Source organism: Cryptomeria japonica, chromosome 9 (assembly GCF_030272615.1).
Source record: "Cryptomeria japonica chromosome 9, Sugi_1.0, whole genome shotgun sequence".
In the NCBI taxonomy this organism is placed as follows: domain Eukaryota; kingdom Viridiplantae; phylum Streptophyta; class Pinopsida; order Cupressales; family Cupressaceae; genus Cryptomeria; species Cryptomeria japonica.
Window position 1 is genome coordinate 270,873,791 of NC_081413.1, and position 19,944 is coordinate 270,893,734.

Below are 19,944 nucleotides of genomic sequence, written 5' to 3' on the forward strand. Positions count from 1 at the left end.
TGAATGTTTGATATAAAGATGTAGGCTTCTCCTCAAACCAAAGCATGTGTACTTGCATAATTTGGTGAAGGATGAGGGTTGATTTATATTTTTTTGCATGAGGATGTGAATGATGGGTACTTAACCTTCAAGAGTGTAGTCAAGGCTAATTAAGATGAGTGGGGAATCTTCACTGACCAGGAATCATCAAGAAGTATTGTGGGGGATCTTTAGTGGTTTCTAAAATTGGTGAGGTAATTAGTCTCTTTTATTTATTTATTTAAAGATAAATTGATAAGTAATGTGTTATTTAACAAAACAATATAAATTATTTAATTAATTAGTGGTGGTATATGAATAGGGATATTACAATGGGATTGGAAAATAGAATTAGGATAATACATGGTATTACAATATAATGTCTATTGTCACATTATGATTGGTGTCTACTCTAAGATAGATAAGTGAGATAAGGAGAGAAGTATTGTGAATATGTGGGAGAGTATTAAGGAATTTATATAAAATGACTAGGTAAGGGTTAGGTATAAGAAAAAGAAAAATTAATGAAGTGGTGAGGTATAGAAAGATCTAAATAAGGATTTTTTAATAAAATTGAGGGGTGTTCTAAGATATTTACATAGTAAGGAAGGTAATAATAAGTGTAAACTAAAGTTAGGTAGGATGAGAAAGGTTATTGGGAAAGAGTTGCATTGAGAATCTTCTAATTAAAAGAAAACCACTCTATAATCATATGGTAAGTTCATAGTTAGCAATGCTTGCTAATAATCTCAATAGAACAATGATGGTTATAATAAGACATCAATTTCCAATTGTCAATAACAACTATTTCTAGTTTTATATGTTCTTAATGGAAATTATACCAAGTTCCCCTTCCATGCTTGAGCTGAGCTCAAATTCCATTTCTAGTTCATTGGTAGTGACTTTAATGCAGGGCAAAATCATGGGACAAGGATATAAGCAGTTGGAGAAACATCATAAGGTGATGTTGTTCATGTTATATTTAGTATAGATTTTTCAAAAGCATGTTAGAATTGTTCAAGAAATTTATGTTGTTGTTGTCTAGAAAGCCACATTTCCAATCCTTTACTAGCATTCTCTCGTGACCTATGCCAACATAGCAAGGGGTATGAAGGTGTCAAAACAAAAAATGTGGATACAAGGAAATGAAAAATGAAGATAAAATAGAAACTAGAGGGAATTCCAAAGGCTTACATGTAATAAGGAAGCTAGGGAAGGTATATGTAGACATGGTAGGAAAATAATTTGTCCATAAAACTATAATAAAAGAGGGAAAATAAGACAAATAGGGTGCAAAAGAAAGACTAGAAATCTCTAAGATGGCCTATGCTTGAGAGGAAACTAAAGAATCTATCTCCAATTCTACAAACTTAAGCTCCTAGATTATACCCCCACATTTTTTATGTACAAATAATGCCAAAAAATATTTTTTGTATGTTGTAAGCCACATTATGTAGACAAATATTTTAAAATCTAGCAGTGTTTCTTCTCATAACAAGTGTGATGTAGTGGCTAGTACTTGTCGCTTTAATATTGTAATAGAAGTCAAAGTAATAAATGTAATAAGAATTCTGTGGGGTTTCCATATATATATATTCTGTTACTTGTTTTCATTTAGTTGTATATACATATTTAGTCATTTTTATATAGGTGTGTGTATGTGGGATCCATGTTGTTCATTTTGTTCTCTTTCCGTGTTGTCTTTATTCTTGTCTGTTGTTGCATATGGGCTTTATCCAACATTTATCCATTGACTGGAGTGGATGTTTATGGAATTTCTCTTATGTCTTATTTGGGGGATTATGCTCTTATGGATGCTTAATGATTATTTATGTATATGGTTGTCAAAAGGATTTTGTCTTTGTTAGTTAACATGGCCATTTCTATATAGAGTTCTAACAAGTTTTTGCAGAGCAATGATAACTATCTAATGTTTTATGCTAACAAAGATTGTTAGGGGAAAGGTGTCAATATGTTTTTTCAGGTGCTTGCAGGAGAAATGGAATTAATAGGATGAAAGGAACATAATTTCACTTAATAGTTGGTCGAATGAGAGTTTTGAAATGACAGGGTCCCCTTCTATTGTGGTGGATGATGTATCATTTTGTAATAATAAAGTTGTGATATGCCATGTAAGCGGTGAACCATGTAAAATATTGTACTCAAAGCCATAAAAGGAAAATGTGGCTAATGATAAGAAAAGGGCTTGCAAATGTAATATTTAATTATGTAAATGAGGATTAGACCTCATTTGTCATTGGCCTGCATGACTATTGTAGGATTTGCAAACTTGGTTTACTGGACCTTATTGGTCTCGGGAAAGACTAGAGGTTTTCTTTACTCTATTATTTTCTTCCGGTGCCTGCACTAAACGAAGATGTACTTTAAAAAATTTTAAATAATAAATTTCTAGCTTCGGCCTCTTACCCATAAAAAAAAATGTAATAAGAAAAGTATCTAAGATTATTATCTTTTAATGTTAAGAATAAGAGTGCCTATTTAAATGATTTGATTTTAATTTTGATTTTAAAAAATGAAGTTGAGTATTAGAAATAGTAAGATATATTACAATATTATCTAATTATATTTCACTTATAAGTGATAGAATATTACATGCAGATAACTCTAACCTAATTAAAATAACAATTTTAATATTATTATACAAGATATAATTTAAGATATAAAAGACAAAATATAAAAGATAATACTAATCTTAACTGTAACCCTAATTCTAATTTAATAAGATTAATTTCTAAGGTTACTTGTAGTCTAACTAGAACTCTAAACTCTAATTTAATTGCAATAGTAAAAAATAATGTAATTTTATAAAAGATTGTATTTTCTTAGTTTATAAGTTGATTTTTATTTTAACAAATTAAAATTATTGAAGAAAGGTATATAATGGAAAAGATTAAAAGCTAATAGTTTGATAAAAACAAATATAAATATTACTCATCTAAAATCTAGAAAAAATATTTTTTAATTAATCAAAGATAAAAAGAACCCTAATATTAATTTTCTATTAAAATAAGTATAAAATAAAACATTATTTATGAAAAATTTACAAAAAATTCTATTTATTAATTTATTTTTTATCCTCCTACAAATTTAAACTCATATATTATTTTAACCTCATGCAAATTATCCATTAAAATACATATGAAGATATAAAAAAATATGAAAGAAAAAGGAAAACTTAAAACCCTATCTACCAAAGAAAATTAAAAAATAATCATAAAAATACCTCACGCCCTAGCAAGTCCAATCTTGATGATAAAATTAAAATGTAGCATTATATTTCTAGTATTATTTGCATATTCTGCCCTTTTTTTAGAAGAATTATTTATTTCATTGATGTTGGTCATTGAAGCATTTAATAGCCAATACCTACAAGTTATTTGAGAACAAAGAACCATCCAATTGAGTAGAGATGTTGCAATTGATTTCAATTTTGAAAAGATTTTCATATGAAAGAAAGTGTGATTATATGTAGTTGTTTCAAATAGAATAATCTTATTTTATTGCAAAAAAATTATCTAATAGTTAAACATTAGAATCCATATATTACTGTATTTTTATTATTATATTATTAATATATGATAATTATATTATAATATTATTGTGAGACTAAATTAGGGTTATAATCGTATGGGTAAACATTAAGATTCTTATAATAATATATTTTAATTATTATATTATCAATATATTATAATTATATTATAATATTACCTTATAAATTTTAATATATTTATTATTATGTTGTTGTTATTTATTAATTTATTATTATAAATATAAGTAATATATTATTAATTTATATTTTCATATTATATATACTATTTATATAAAGCTTTAAAAGATTCAAGGAGTCTAAATAATTGGTTAAATATTTGTCTAGATAATTTGTTATATATATGTTTGGTGGATGTGTAAAATAGTTTTGATAAGAAACTAAATATTATCTTAACATACATAAAAAATTTCATTCAAATAGTGGTTCCATGAAATTAGGTAATAAGATGTAAATTTTTCAAGCCAATTAGATTGGACAAAAATAATTTCTATAATTAAGAAACTTAAAAAGCATGCATCTTAACTTTTAAAAAAAATTTAAAATATATGAAGACAAAAAATTCATACTTCTAATTGTTGGACAAACAATTGAATAATAATGAATTAATAAGGTTGGTTTAGTTTACCATTTGTTAGAAGTGTAAAAATTGGCTTAAAATATGTAAAAAATTGAAAAAAATGATTAGAACTATATTGCTTCCCTAAATTATTTACAACTTAATATAGGCTTGTTAGTCTATATTTATCCTTTTCATTCTCATTATCATTTAATATAGACTTGTTTGACAATTTCTTGCACTTAGGGCGCTCAAGGGACGATGTCGGTAGGGTATGGCCTTGAGCGTTCAACCAAGTGGGGGAGAAAAATAGGAGCATGCCTAGGGTAAGAATGCCTAACCTAACGTGTTGGAACTAACTGTTCGTGCCCACAATGAGCAGAACAAGAAATTGTCTCCATGGCAACTTTTCATTGAATGAAACTGATTATTTTTTCATCAACTAAAAAATCGTTGCCCTACAAAAACCGCTCTGAATCTTGAAAATCTAAGATAGGCTATTATAGGCAGCCCTCACATGAACTTGTAGGTTCAAACAGATAATTTGCAAGTGCCACATATTATGAGATACAACCTGTCAAATTTTGAGAATTTTTTGCACTTAGGATACTTAAGGGATGACGTCGGTAGGGTATGGCCCTAAGCGTTCGACCGAGTGGGGGGGGGGGTGTAACAAGAGAATTCCTAGGGTAAGAATTCCTAATTAGACATGTTGGAACCAATGGTTCGTGCCCATGATGAGTAGAACGAGAAATTGGATCCATGGCAACTTTTCATTGAATGAAACTGATGATTTTTTCATCAACTGGAAAATCACTGCCCTACGAAAACAAGTATGAATCTTAAAAATCTAAGACATGGTATTATAGGAAGCCCTCACATGATTCTATAGGTTCAAACAGATCATTCGCAGGGGCCACAAATTCTGAGATATAACCTATCAAATTTTGACAATTTTTCGCACTTAGGACGCTCAAGGGACGAAGCCGATAGGGTATGGCCCTGAGCGTTCAATCGAGTGGGAGGGAAAACAAGAGAATTTATAGGGTAAGAATGCCTAACTGGACATGTTGGAACCAACGGTTTGCGCCCACAATGAGCAGAACGAGAAATTGGCTATGTGGCAATTGTTCATTGAATGAAATTGATAATTTTATCATCAACTGAAAAATTGCAGCCCTACAAAAACTGCTCCAAATCTTGAAAATTTGAGATAGGCTATTGTAGGCAACCCTCATATAACCCTTTAGGTTCAAATGGATCATTCATAGGTGCCATGGATTCTGAGATACAACCTGTCAAATTTTGATAACTTTTTGCACTTAGGACGCTTAGGGGACAACGTCGGTAGGGTATGGCCCTAAGTGTTCGATCTAGTGGGGGGGATAGGAGAATTCCTAGGATAATAATTCCTAATCAGGAGTGTTGGAGCTGACATTACAATGCACTATGAAGCACAATATGCCTACCTTCAGTGGGCGATAGAGATATTTTGTACATGATAGTAAAAGAAAGGAAGGTAAAATTTGTATCTTTTAGTAGTTGAATGACAATCAAAATAAGTTTTTGTTTAGAGTTAATGTATTCAGGTCATAAATTTAATGGGCAACATGTGGAAATGGACCTCTTTAGAGTATGTCCCTACTAAGATGGCTTTAATGATGGGGGATTGTTGCTAAATGTAACCAATCGATTATGAAAAAATTGCATTTCGTTGTACAAGATGCTTTGCAACTTTTCATTTGTCATTACTAATTATCCATGTTATGATTAATAAAAATACCAATATGGTCATTAAATTTGGTGGAGTTGCCAAAGGCAACCAAATTTAACACTTAAGATTTAGATGGAACAAATTATATAGAATCTCAAGATTATACAAACAAAATTCTATTGTTCATTATTTAACGATTGTTAATTATTGGATTGAAGATTAAAGTTAAAATAATGATGCCATGCACATGAGAAACAAGTTATATCAAATCTCAACTTCTATATATCAAAATGTCGAATAATTACAAGTGTATGTAAATATACAAAAATGGCATAAATGCCAACTCAAACAAAATGTATGTCGATATATGTAAATGTATGCCCATATACAAAATATAAATGCCAACTAGACATGTAAGTATCCTAAAATGTTCTATAACATCCTAAACTACTAACGGATCAACAAAATTGATCATCTTCGTAGCATTGCTCATCTCTGAAGGATCTTGCACAAGAAAAAATCAAACCACAATTGAGATTAGTTATATTATATAATTTACTTTCGAAAAGTTAACATAAAAATCAATATAAATTGAACTATAATTGAACTCTAAAATTGAATTCTTGATTACCTCATCTCCACATTTTCTCTTCACCTTGGGAGGAGTCCTGGAATATGTCTTCGCTAGAGTAGGTATGTCATCAAGATTTTTGTAGATAGCCTACATATGTTCACAAACATAACATTGATACAAGTTAGCATATAATTTTTTATGATAGGAACAAATTATATCTACTAAACACAAAATTAAACAAAAACAAGTACCTAAGACATCCCTTCGACTTCTTCAAGTATAGTGGGTGCAATAAACAAGGATGTGAAGCCAACAATTCTCTGTACATAAAGATGACAAGTATGTGAAACTATCAATCTATGTAGACATGTATAATCATTATAAGTTATTTAAACTCTTAATTCAATCATGTTTGCATTCAATTACCTTTCCCATGTCTTTGATTGCACTACCAAAGCCTGAATCACGTGGCACCACACTCATGCTACTTGTGTCCTACAAGAGTAAAATAAGATAGACATGCAACTTACTGATCGAAGGGAGATAGGATATTACGTATGTGAGATTAGGTGTCATACTAGATAGATAGGTGGGGTTGGGGTCGAGGGACTCAACCGATAGATAGGTTGAGGGCGATGATAATTTAAATGATACACACGTAGGTACAATAAAAAATGTAAAGGAATGGGTGCAATAATATATGTACCATATAGTTGTTAAGGCCAAATGAAATAGTTGTCAAGGTGCCATCATGGACCTGTGCTAACTCCTCAATCATCAACTATTAAATAGAGCATGTATATAAACATTATTACTTAATATTGTCTCTTATAAATATTCATTTAAAATAAAATGCACTATGAAATTACAAGTCTTACCACTACATCATCGATGTATGATGAAGGTACCTCCTAGCCTAAAGCATGTGAGAACTCTGTAAGGTATCCTCTAGTCCTTATTGTCACATCTGGTGCATTGGGCATATCATGCACCTCATAATCAACAGTGCCTGCAGGAGAATGAATAGGCTCTCCAATAGGACCTAAGCATAGTTTCCCACACATAGCACAAGTATGCGACACAAAAATATCTGGAGCCGAAGAGGATGTGTCAATGCCACTGGATCCACCACTATCATCACTAAAAGGTTGAATTAGTGCCCCAACCTAAGAAACCAAAAGGCTACTCAAAGAGTGAATAGTTGATATAATCCATGACACTACCTCGGCAATGATATCTAGATGTTGTACTAGAGGTAGGGGATCAATGGGAGGAGGGGGAGCATATGGGCCCTATAATACTCAAACTATCCCAGGTCTATCTTGAGGCATACCTAAACCCACACCCTGGAAAGGCTTGATGTCAAAGTACTTGGCATGCTTGTCTAAAATTTGCATTGTCATTAGATTCCCATAATTTTCATGTCTGTAATTGTCCAAGATTAAATGTTCTTAATTGTTCCTAGCTTGCATGTCCTCAATTATCCCTAGGTTATTATAGTTTGCATGTCCTTCAATTCCTTTAGGTGCATATAGTTTGCATGTCCTCCATTTCCTTTAGGTGCATATAGTTTGCATATCCTCATTTTTCATGTCCTTATTTTTCATGTTCCCTTGTTGTCCTTATTTTGCATGTTCCTTAGTTGTCCTCATTTTGCAAGTCCCTTAGTTGTCCTTATTTTGCATGTCCCTTAGTTATCCTTAGTTTGCATGTCCCTTAGTTGTCCTTAGTTTGCATGTACCTCATTTCCTTTAGGTGCATATATTTTGCATGTCCTTCATTTTCCTTAGGTGCATATAGTTTGCATGTCCCTCATTGTACCTAGGTTTCTATAGGTTGCATGCCCTTCATTATCCCAAGTCAAAACCTGATTAATCGAGACCATAACCAAAACACAACCATGTTGAAGCCTCAAAACAATTCACATGTTCCTCCAAGGAATAATCATATGCTAAAAATTCTCACAGAGGTTTTCCAAGACACGCTTTCCAAGAAAGATCAATATCATATACTAGTGTCTAGAAATGGCTCATACTCTCATAAAGAAATTTACTCTCAAGTAGCCCTCATATCTCCCACCATTTTTTCATCCCATGATCATGCATCCAATGATGAAACCTTTCAAGGGATATCCAAAATAAAAATCCTAGCTAATCTATTTCTTAATACAAATCCCTTGCACAATTCAAAAGTCCTAGATCCAATGCCACCATATGCTCCATTTCCAAGAAAACCCACTTTAGAGAGTCCTATGCAAAATCCTTTTTCATCATTCCACAATGTTGAATCCTTCCAAGAATCCCCCATGCATATCCAAACTCCTATCTTGTGTCAAGAGGATAATCTAAAGTTAGAAGAAATGAGTCCTAGCATAAATCAAGATCAAGATACCATGATTCTCCCATCCAATCCAATTTTTGACCAAGATCCCACATGTCAAGAGTCTTATGATGATACCCTCATTATTTTGTATTTCATTCACAGTGATCCCCTTAAATATCAAGAGAAAAGTGTCCTTCCAAGTCCAATTAAACATCTACCTACTAAGCAAGATCACGATATCCCTTCCATCCCCTCCAATAATCAAATTCAAAATCAAGAGAAAATCACAAAGTCCAAGGATCCCATTCCGAGTTAAGATCAGAGTTTCCCTTCACCTCCATGTAATAGTCCTCCTAATCCACCTGGAGATTATATCTTCTCTTCTTATTCACCTCATGATCCTAATCCTCCTCAAGATCCTAATCCTCCTCAAGCTCTCATCACCCCTATTAAGGCTAGTCATGAACCATCTATCTATCAAATGGGTTCCTCCACTTCCATCCAATCCGGTCTACTTCATGATCATGTCATTTCTTCCATACCATATCCTCCTCAATATGAACTCACATATTATTTTAAAAAAATCAAGTATCCCATTGCTAATTTTTTTTTTTGAAAACATGCATTATCAAGGCAAAGGGTTAGGCCTATTAGAACCTCTTCATATCAACGCAAATATCAATTATAATGGCCTTGGTTACACAACTCACTCTCAAAACATTGGTGTCTCTACTAAATCCCACATTTCTCCATCTAAATCCAAGCATAAACATTCCCTATCCTCCAAATCCATTATGGGTCCTTTTATATGAAAATCAAAGTCTTCCTCCCTTCCATCCATCTTAGGACCCTACATCCCTCCATCCACGATTCATATGATCCCTACCTCACAATACAATTATCTTGTCATAAATAGAGACTAGCAAAGATACACGTTGAGCACCTTCCAACTGTCTATCTACATTAACTCATCCAAAAGACCTCCATATCATTCCTATTCATGCATGAATGTCATTCCCTTTGGAAGCAATTTGGATGTCAAACATAACATCCATAAGTTTAAAGATTAACATGTCCAATCTAAAAGACATGTCAAATCAAAGAAAAATCTGATCAAAAAGAAAAAACCAATATCCAAAAGGCCATAAAGGCAAAAAGAAAAATCAAAAACTTTGTGGATTTCTAAGTCTCTTATAGAAGCAATGTATTCCAAAGAGCCAAAAAGAAAAGAAAAATCAAAATCAAAATCAATGTGGATTCTCATAAAAGCATTGCATTGTTAGGTCACAGAGACAACTGAGAGGGGGGGTGAATCAGTTGTCCAATAAATTCAAACCAAAATTAACTTAACCAAAACTTAATGCTTAATACCAGTAAACCAAACTTTATGCCGGTAGACAGTTTATCCATTAATTGCAGTACTGGTAAAGATTAATGCATGAAATAGAAAGATAGTAACATCCACAACACATAACACAAATATTTGTATGTGGAAACCCTGTAAGTGGGAAACCTTACCCACAATCAAATGATACTACTACAGATAGTATGTGTGTACAATATGGAGTCTGCACATGCAGAAAGGCCAACTACCTAGAGTTCACTGCTCAATCCCAAAATGGGAGTCACACTAACTACAATTGGATGGTTAAATCCAATGATAATGTACTTCTCAAAGTAGCATCTTCATATGCTGGATTCAGTATCGGTTTATCTTTGATATGCCTTCTTCAAACCTTCCTTCAATCTTGAATGATGTTTGTGTGTATAGCTCTGCTTATTTCCGCATATACCTTATTCGCACTTACTTACATTCTCATATCAATCTCATAAATGAGATCTTACATATATACCGAAGCCTAAGACCAAATGTGTAGGTCGTCTTACAAAGAATATTACAATAAAATCAATATTCGATGCATCATGTCGGCTCAATGCATTTACAATAATAATAAATCATCTTCATAACATGTCATGCTAATCTGGAATAGATATGCTTGTCGATACATAACCTAGACCTATTTGTCAGTAACAACAAATATGAAAACTTTAATAGACCAATGAACAAATCACCATAAGAAAGTGTCCAAACAATTTCTTCAATATAATCAAGTAGTCTCCAAGTCATTCCAAGTGCCGGTGACCAATATAACAAGTTGGTGAACCAAATATCAGTGACTGTGCATAAGTCACTGACTTGCCAGTGAACATAACCAAAGATCTCCAAGTGCTGATAAGTGTTGACAATTGTTAACAAGTGTTGACATCAATGACAAAACCATATCAACATATCCAAAATACCAACATGCATCCCAAAGGAATATCAAAATTGGCATCCACGCTTGTTGTTCCAAAAGCTCCCTTAAATCATCCATCTACACATCTCCCACTTTATAAATCTATTCTTCCATGATTTCATTCATCCATTTTGGGTCCTTATGTCCCAAATTCTACATTCACTCCTCCCTCAAAATCTCAAAATCCAAGATCCACTTTTCCTCCACCACTCCATCACCTCTCAAAGTGTGTGCCATTCTATCTATTATCAAACACCTATTTTCCATCCTTCCATCCCTCTCATTTAATCCTTTGCATAAATCCATCTGTGAAACAGGTATTTGTGTCGTTTTGTCACACGCTCTCCCACACTAAATCTTATGTACAATCCATTTCCTAGATATATATTCATCAAATACTTTAGAATCTGAGGCTGTTTCTCTTTGATATTATCTTTTGGTTGGGATGCATACTTGATCTGGAAATAAAATCACCTGTTGTATGTTAATACTAGCATCTTTTGATTACTATATTCCATACACATAATCAATTGCCCTAAGTAATTGTGGTTTCTTAGGTGAAGACGTGGCTAGTGAAAAATCTAAAATCCTGCTTCAATGCCACTGTAATTTTCAAACCCATGTGAGATTCATTGCTTATGAGCCAATACAAAAAAGAATAAATGACAAGAGAAAAATCAATATCAAAAGATCAAATGAAAAGAATGAACAAGAAAAGAAAATATCATGAAAAGAAAAGAAAAAGTGCATGAAATAAAATATCAAATGCTTGGATTTGGTAACATGTGAGTAACTCCATTGGGGCTATGGATGCCTAGCTGGAAATGGAGAAATATTTGTGAGATTACAATGATAACCTCATCGGGGCTATAGACAATTGCTAGCAGCAAGGCTCTATCCAGGATGCTTTTCAATTCAAGATAATTCATGTAGCTAGTCATGTTGGATTGTAGGAATTACAATAATCATATATGGACTAGAATGAATGCATTTTCACACACATGGGTAATCAAAGACTAAGTACCTTGATCTAGTTTGGGATTCTTCTTCCCTTTTGAGTATGCCTCTTAGTCACTAGATATGTTCAATTGAATTTTCTAGAGGTTCTAAGTGTGGGTTAGGTCTCTATATTTGAAATGTTTAGGAACACTTATTTCAAGTGGCGTTACATGTTGTGATGATTTCACAGATTTCCCTTATGCAAATGGAGACCTCTATACTTGGGGGCAAATTTCATCCACTCTATTCTTCCTACCATATCTCCCCTTATTCTTCATCCACTATCTATCACCCTATCTACATTAATCTTGTTTTCCATCTTTGATCCTGACAAAGCTAAGGATCTTCATAAGCACCAAGTATGTTATTTGCTTCATCTTATCCATACCCTTTAGTCCATATCCCAAATCAAATCCATTCCTTCCTTCTGTCATCCATTACTACCTATAATATTCTTCTCCTATCCATATCCTATCTCCATCCATATTCCCTTTTCCATCTCTTGATCTTGATCAAAACTAAGGACAAAAAAAATAATGCAAAAACATGGTTTCAAAAAGCTCTTGACATGTCCCCTCATGTGGACCATATGCCATTGCCTTACACTGCCAAATCCCTTAGCTTGAAAAAATGTTGTCCATCGTGAAATAGTCCTTGGAAACCAACTCACCTTTGATTCCATAATAAGCTACCTCCATCTTCCTCTTATCCATCTCCACCTCAACAGTTCATTCATCTATTTATAATATTCCTTTCCTTGCTAGCCATTGGGGCAAATAAATACATCTTGCTTCAGAATAAATCTTGGCATGTCTTTTACATCAAATCAAATTAACAACAATCAAATTCTCAAAGTTTGCAATTAAACTGATCACATGTCTTGTTAATCAATCCATCGATCAAAATCTATCAAACATCAACATGTCTTATACAAGGAAGGGTATACTCAAAAGTTAAAACTAGATAGATTGGTCTCATATAGGGTACTCACTCTTTGAAACCAGACATTCCTATCAATGATTAAGCAATCAAAACAATGGCATAGATTAGTATGGTTGTTGGATTTTGTCCTAGTTAGTCTTATCTTTATTAATTGATAATAGACCTTGTTTTCCCTAAAAGAGATTTCATTTATTTCCATTTTCATCCAAAAAAATAGGGACATTCAGTTACATTGACATTTAGATGCATTATTATTTAGTTGCATTGTCATAAAAAAAATTCAAAAATTCAAAAATAAATTAAAAAATTCCAAAAATGCAAAAAAATCATAAAATGTCTTGAAAAAATCCAAAAAAAATAATTAAAAGTCTTGAAAAAATTCAAAAAAACTATTTTTTTTCAAAAATACAAAAAAAATAAAAAACTTCGAAAATCCAAAAAATGAAAAAAATGTTGAGCATAATGTACCACTAAGAGGGGGCTGAATCAGTGGTTTCCAAAACTCTTTAACCTTTTGATCCTAAGAGTGAGTACCAGTTAGCAATGCAAACACAAGTAAACCTACATGTGAGATAATGCAAGACATCACAATGCAACCACACAAAGGCACATCACATGACACCAGTATATACGAGGAAAGCCCAAGGTGGGAAAAACCTCGGTGAGAAAAGCTACTAGAGACTACTACTCCAATCCAGACTCACAATGAAACAATCAATTACAACATTTAGGGCACCAACCCAAGGAGTACCACTCCTGCTTTAGGGCACCAACCCAAGGAGCACCAACCCCTCCACCAAGCTCCAACTCAATGACAATAATTCATTATATCAAAATAATATAATAGTTGAATCCTGGTTACAAATGAGTTATGTAACCTCTGCAAGTAATCTCTCTTTACCGAGTTCTCTCCTATTTAGCTTTATCGGTAGTATTCTTTGTCTTCCACTCTACCTCCTCTCTGCTGGTTCACACTCCCCTGCCTTACCGGTTCACTGCTACTCCTTTCATACTACCTCCTCCTTGTCTGATCTCTACTTACTCTCTTCCTCTCTCTTCTTAGCTTGTTGTTGTTGCCTTACCAGTTCAGGCTCTACCAGTTGTCTGTCTTTGCACCTGGTTACCGGTGACTTCCTCAATACCAGTTCAACCCTACTATTTCCTTCACCTTGTTGGATCTCCTTCAACACTCTCTCAGTATGCTTTACTCTTCTCTGCCTTCTTCACTCTTCTCTACCTGCTTCTTACTGGTGCAAGCCCTACCAGTTTATACTACTATTAAACTCTATAATAGTTTACTGGTTGCCTTGGCCTTACAGGTTAAACCACTTTCAATCCTCTTACTGGTTGCACCTCCAAATGCTTAGTTGTTTCACTCTCTTAGTTAGATTGACTCTTTTCATTCAATTGGCATCACGCCTTCTGTCAGCATCACACAATCCAGTCTTCTCCTCCATTCTTATAGCTGAGCTTTTCCCACCAAAAAATAACTTCAAACTATTGGTGCGCTAGGGTTTCTTCTATAGATCATGAGGAGTATTAGATCCAATCAGATCTCATTCTACACGAAGATAAGCAACCTACAAGCAATTAGGCATCACCTACCATATCTTCTTTCTTCCAAGGCACGTTTGTTGTACTTAGCAAACATGAATAGTCCATCGGCGTGGCACTTGGTCAATCACCATAAATGGTTCAACAGATTGCATCCCTAACCTCATTCTGCACTTGGACATTTTGTGTCGATCACCTCTGTTCAATCTTCCTCGAGCTGCACACCTCTGCAACACATACCATGATTTATGAGGTCTGCAATTAATGTCGTCCGACTCTGTAACTACCCTGTTGGTGCAAACTCCATCTACTATTGCATGCATGTTAGCCACCTTGACTCCACGTGGCACCTTTGTCGCCATCCACCTTAGCTCACTAAATTGGTCTGATTTGGTCACCGACAAATTACACACAATTGGTGTATGCTTCATACAACCGGTCCCTCTTTTCCTACCGGTTCTCTAACCCTGTCGGCATATATTTCCTTACCGGCTAACCTTATTTCCTTCACCTTCCCTGTGCCAATGGATCATGTTAGCCTGGTCATCATACATACCAGTTCTTAGCAGCTATCTAGGGTGACTCACCATGTGCTTCAATTGACTGAGAGCACATCACTTTTGTCTCTCAGTACAATAGTTGCATGTCGATATCCTTGTTTACCAATTGGGACTCTTGATGACTTCATGCTATCAATCCTCCAACCATATCCATTGGTGGCAACACCAATCTCCATTTGAACCTTGGTAACTCTAAGTGTGCAACTGCAAAGATTCATCTTCATCTGACCCATTCTCCTCTCAACCAGTTTGCCAAGATGGAAAACACACTGTCTTAACTCTTCCTTCTATGTCCCAGAAGAACATCTTAACTTCACATGTTGATTTGGTGTACATATCAGATCTCAACCTCTGGAGGCTTCCTCATCTTCCACTTTGGTCATCTAGTCTATGCATCCAATCACCTTCCTTTGCTTACTCTAACTATCATATCTTGGAGAGTCATGATGTATGTCATGTATGCTCTGAGATAAGAAAGGTATTACCACTTAGCGGTAGGAAGAATAGACAGCTTCACTTCAACTACTAAACATTGGTGGAGGAGGATCTATGTCACCTGTTGGCTAATGGAGTGACATCCCTGTTATTGGGTAGATGCAACTTCCCTACAATTCTTAGGAAGCATTCCTTCTTTAGTATTCTCTTCTTCCAAGGACATCATCATTTACCGGTGGGAGTCCTGCTAGATGACATCATACTAGCATATCGGTGGCCTGTTCACTTTGTAGTCTTACCAGTCATCATCTTACCGGTTACTACCAACATGTATACTAACATGTTCATCCACTTGTTCACTAGATACTAGTTTCTTCAGACCCATTCATCAACTTGTATATCGGTGACTCTAGCTTGCATACTGGTTGGCCTCAACTGCACATACATCTCCCATACCGGTTTCCATCCTATATCAGTTGACATCAATGACAACACACACAATGCTAACAAAAAAAATCCAAAAAAAAATCTTGCAATAAAATATCTCATAGAGATCAAACACTTGAGCAAACACCCAACAAACGTTTCACATGAACTTACACATGATCAAACTATCTTATTAGAATCAACATTCATTTGATCAATTGTCTTATCAATCGAATCATCCAACCCTATCAATCAATCATGATCAACTTGTCTTATACAAGGCAGGATACACTCAAAACTAGACAAATTGGTCTTATGCAAGGTATTTGGTCTTTGAAACCAAACATTCTTATCAACCATCACATCAAGAAAAATGAAGACATAAATCAGTATAGCTGCTGAATTTGGTTCTAAGTTAGTCTTTATTTTTACCATTTGGTGATAGATCATGTTCCTATGCTACTCGAGGATGTCCACAAGTGACTAGAGAAGTTGGGATGGTTCATGATCTTTTTTTTTTTGTTTGTTGTTTCTGGTGTAAACCAATGAAGTTCTAGGGTAATGGTACTTTGGGTGTCTGTGTTAGTATGTTCATTTTTCAAGTATCCTATGAAAAAATAAAATTCAAGGATAGCTATGCTTGTGACTATCACACATACCTCGACCCTTAGTGCTATATCCAGAATGGAGGGGTTCACTCCTTGTCTGCAAAGTGTTTATGTTTTGGAATGGGATATCACTTGTACATTGATTTTTCATATCCTAGTGTACAAAGCTCCATTATTATATAAATAAGGCTCAAGGATGATAATGTTGTGCATAAATAAAAGCACAAGAATTCGTTGTGGTACATATTTTCACCTTTTCATCTTTTTTCTAATCATCTCTTTTCACTTTGCTAACTTACTACATTTCTTCTACATACTAACATTATCATTAAATTGGTCTCAATTTCCAAATTTTTCAACCAATTCTCCGAGGGGGCATAACTACACCCTACTATTGTTGGGGCACATTAAGGCAGGAAAAATTTTCATTTTCTTTGAAAACACTGGGGTAGGAAAAATTTTCATTTTCTTTGAAACAACATTTTTCCAACATTGTATCAAAGAGGGGCAAATGTAGACACCTAAAAATGTCTCTTCACTAACACGTTGATTATTCCTCTTCATTGATTAAATTATTCTTTAATTATTTAATTAATCTAATTTTTATCTTCTGAATTAATTTAATCACACATTTTAGCATTTCTAATTATTCTTTTTTTTTAAATTCCCTCAAATTATTTAATCATTCAACCTTCCCTCTTTTTAAATTAATTAAATATTTTAATATTTAATTAATTTCCAATTTATAACTATAGTTAAAAAATCTTTATTATTTAATTAAATTCAATTTCTATTTATTTAATTTAATTTTTCTCTCAGTTCCCCTTCTTTAAATTAATCAAATAATTTAATTATTTAATTAATTTTTAATTTTAACTTTAGATAAATAATCTTTAATATTTAATTAAATTTAATCAGCTAAGTTTTCTAAATTAAATAAATATATTTAATTTATTTAATCTAACTTCATCTCTCATTTCTAAATTCTAATTTTATCTCATGTGCATGATTTTGGATATTTTCGAAAATCAATTTTAAATCCAAATTTAGATTAAATGCAACATTGCACATGCTAATGTCTAACTAATTGTCACCCCCGAATTCCACCTTTTCTAAATAATTAATTAGCTCAATTTATTCAATTAATTTTTCCAATCACCTTTCTAATTATCAATTTTCTTTTTTGCTCACTTTGGTTCCACCTCTCAATCAATTCTCTCCAATTTCTATAAATTCGTCATCAATCTCCCTTTTTCATCAACCACTATCTTCAAAGTCTCGTGTTATCATATTGCAAGTTACCAAAGCACAACTCTAAGAGCCAACTTCATGCAAGGAAGAGAAGAGCAATAGGAGCTTGGATGCTATTGACATTGAGTTTGATTTGATTGATTTAATATTGTTGATTTGAGCATTCAACTTATTGTTTGCATTCAAAATCTATTAATTAGATAGGGTTTGGTGGTTACCTATTTGAATTTTTTATTAATGGTGAAGATTTCAGGCTTACAACAGTTACCTGTGTGGGTGTTAGAATATAGAGTTAGGTAGCAAAATCTGCCAATAAACACTTCATATTTTTTAAAATCTCAAGTTGCTATGTTGGAATTAGGTAGAATTTGAAAGATTTTTTAGTGTGACACGGTCCCTTGGAAGATTTCATCATATATGTGTAATTGTGATAGGGTCTAGTGAAACATAGGTTGGTAAAATAATATCGTTTCTTACAATTTTTGAGGTGTATTTGTGCATGATCATTGTAAACATAGACCTTCTATTTTTTCTTCTTTCTAAAACTTGTTCCTTTTGAATTTTCTTTGAGGTTTGGAATTCCTAAATTTCATAATTTTTAAAGAATCAAATATTGTAAATATGATGATAAAATATTTTCTAAAATACTTGAATATAACTATATTAGAGATCTTTGAACACAAATTAAGATTGATTTTGTGAATCTAACAAATATCTTTAGAATTTGACCTTTTCTTACAAATCCAACAATGAAAGTCCCATTGTGAACAACATCAGTAAGACACGATTTGACATTTTTGAGCCTTGGGATTAATATTTCTTGAACAAATTATTACTAATATTTCAAGAAAGATAGGTTTTATTGTATGATTTATCTATATGTGATGTGTGAGTAACATCCACAACAACAAAAACCTATGTGTTGTGAATAGTGGAAAGGTACAAATAACTAGGGTAGAGTTTGGAGTAAAAACATAATCAATATTAAAATAAACACAAATGAAGGTGATTCTAAGCTACACACAAACAACTTAGAAGTGGAAATCCATGATTGTCAAACTCACCAAGTGAAAGAACATAAATTAATTATCACATGTTTATATTAGGGTTTAAGATGGATTCTTTATATAACAAAAACTAACTCTAAATTAAATTAAAATAAAGAATTCAAGCAAAAAAGTGATAGCAAGATGAACAATGTCAAACAAATAGAATATTGCGATACAAACACAAATTAAATTTGAAAATACATAAAAATTAGGTTCACAACATGAAAGAACATGAATTACTATATTGTGTGTTTATCGTGTATTAGTAATCGATCATTTTTTGGGTACGATTTCCCCACTCATAAGTTCATCATCTTGGCTTCATTCCATGATGGGTAAGTCTTCTATTTGTTCTACCATGTTTTTAGCAATGGCAAGCTCATCAATGCGGTTAATTCTCTTGTGTCGTTACGTTGGCATGACACTTGCATGCATGTTATTGTGCAAGTATGGCATGTAGTTATCATATCTAGTTGTTTCAAAAATAATTATTTTTTGTTGTTTTTTTCCTAGGTGTGTTGGCTTGAGGCATTACATCATAGGTTAGATCCAATTTCAAAATGTGCACGGGTTCTCCCATAATTCATCCAGAAGCAAAAATGACATGATATCCTACAAATTGGAAATGTTAAATGGTTCCTACTTGTTTTCCTTATTTTTTACCATAAAAAATTCAACCATTAATGTTCATTAAAAAGGCATGTATTTTTTATTTCTTTTCAGTGCCTTATCAATATTCCAAGTTGCATGTGAAGCTTCCTTGTAACCTCAATTTAATGAATTCAAGAACATTGATTCTTACATATTTAAGTCTTGGTCACAAATGTTCATAATCATTTTGAAGGTTGAATTTATTTTTCACTCAAATTCATTAATTGTTGGTTGTAATCATAAGTGGTTTGCAATCAAGTTCACTCTCCTCATTGTGCCATGACTTCCCCTTAAACATAATTTTTGAATGTAATTAAGTGTTCAAGATTAGATCTTCATAGAAAATATAGGGTTTTATTATGTGATTTGATAGACATAGCTTCTCAAATATGTTCCAACGTGTCTATTTACTCACAA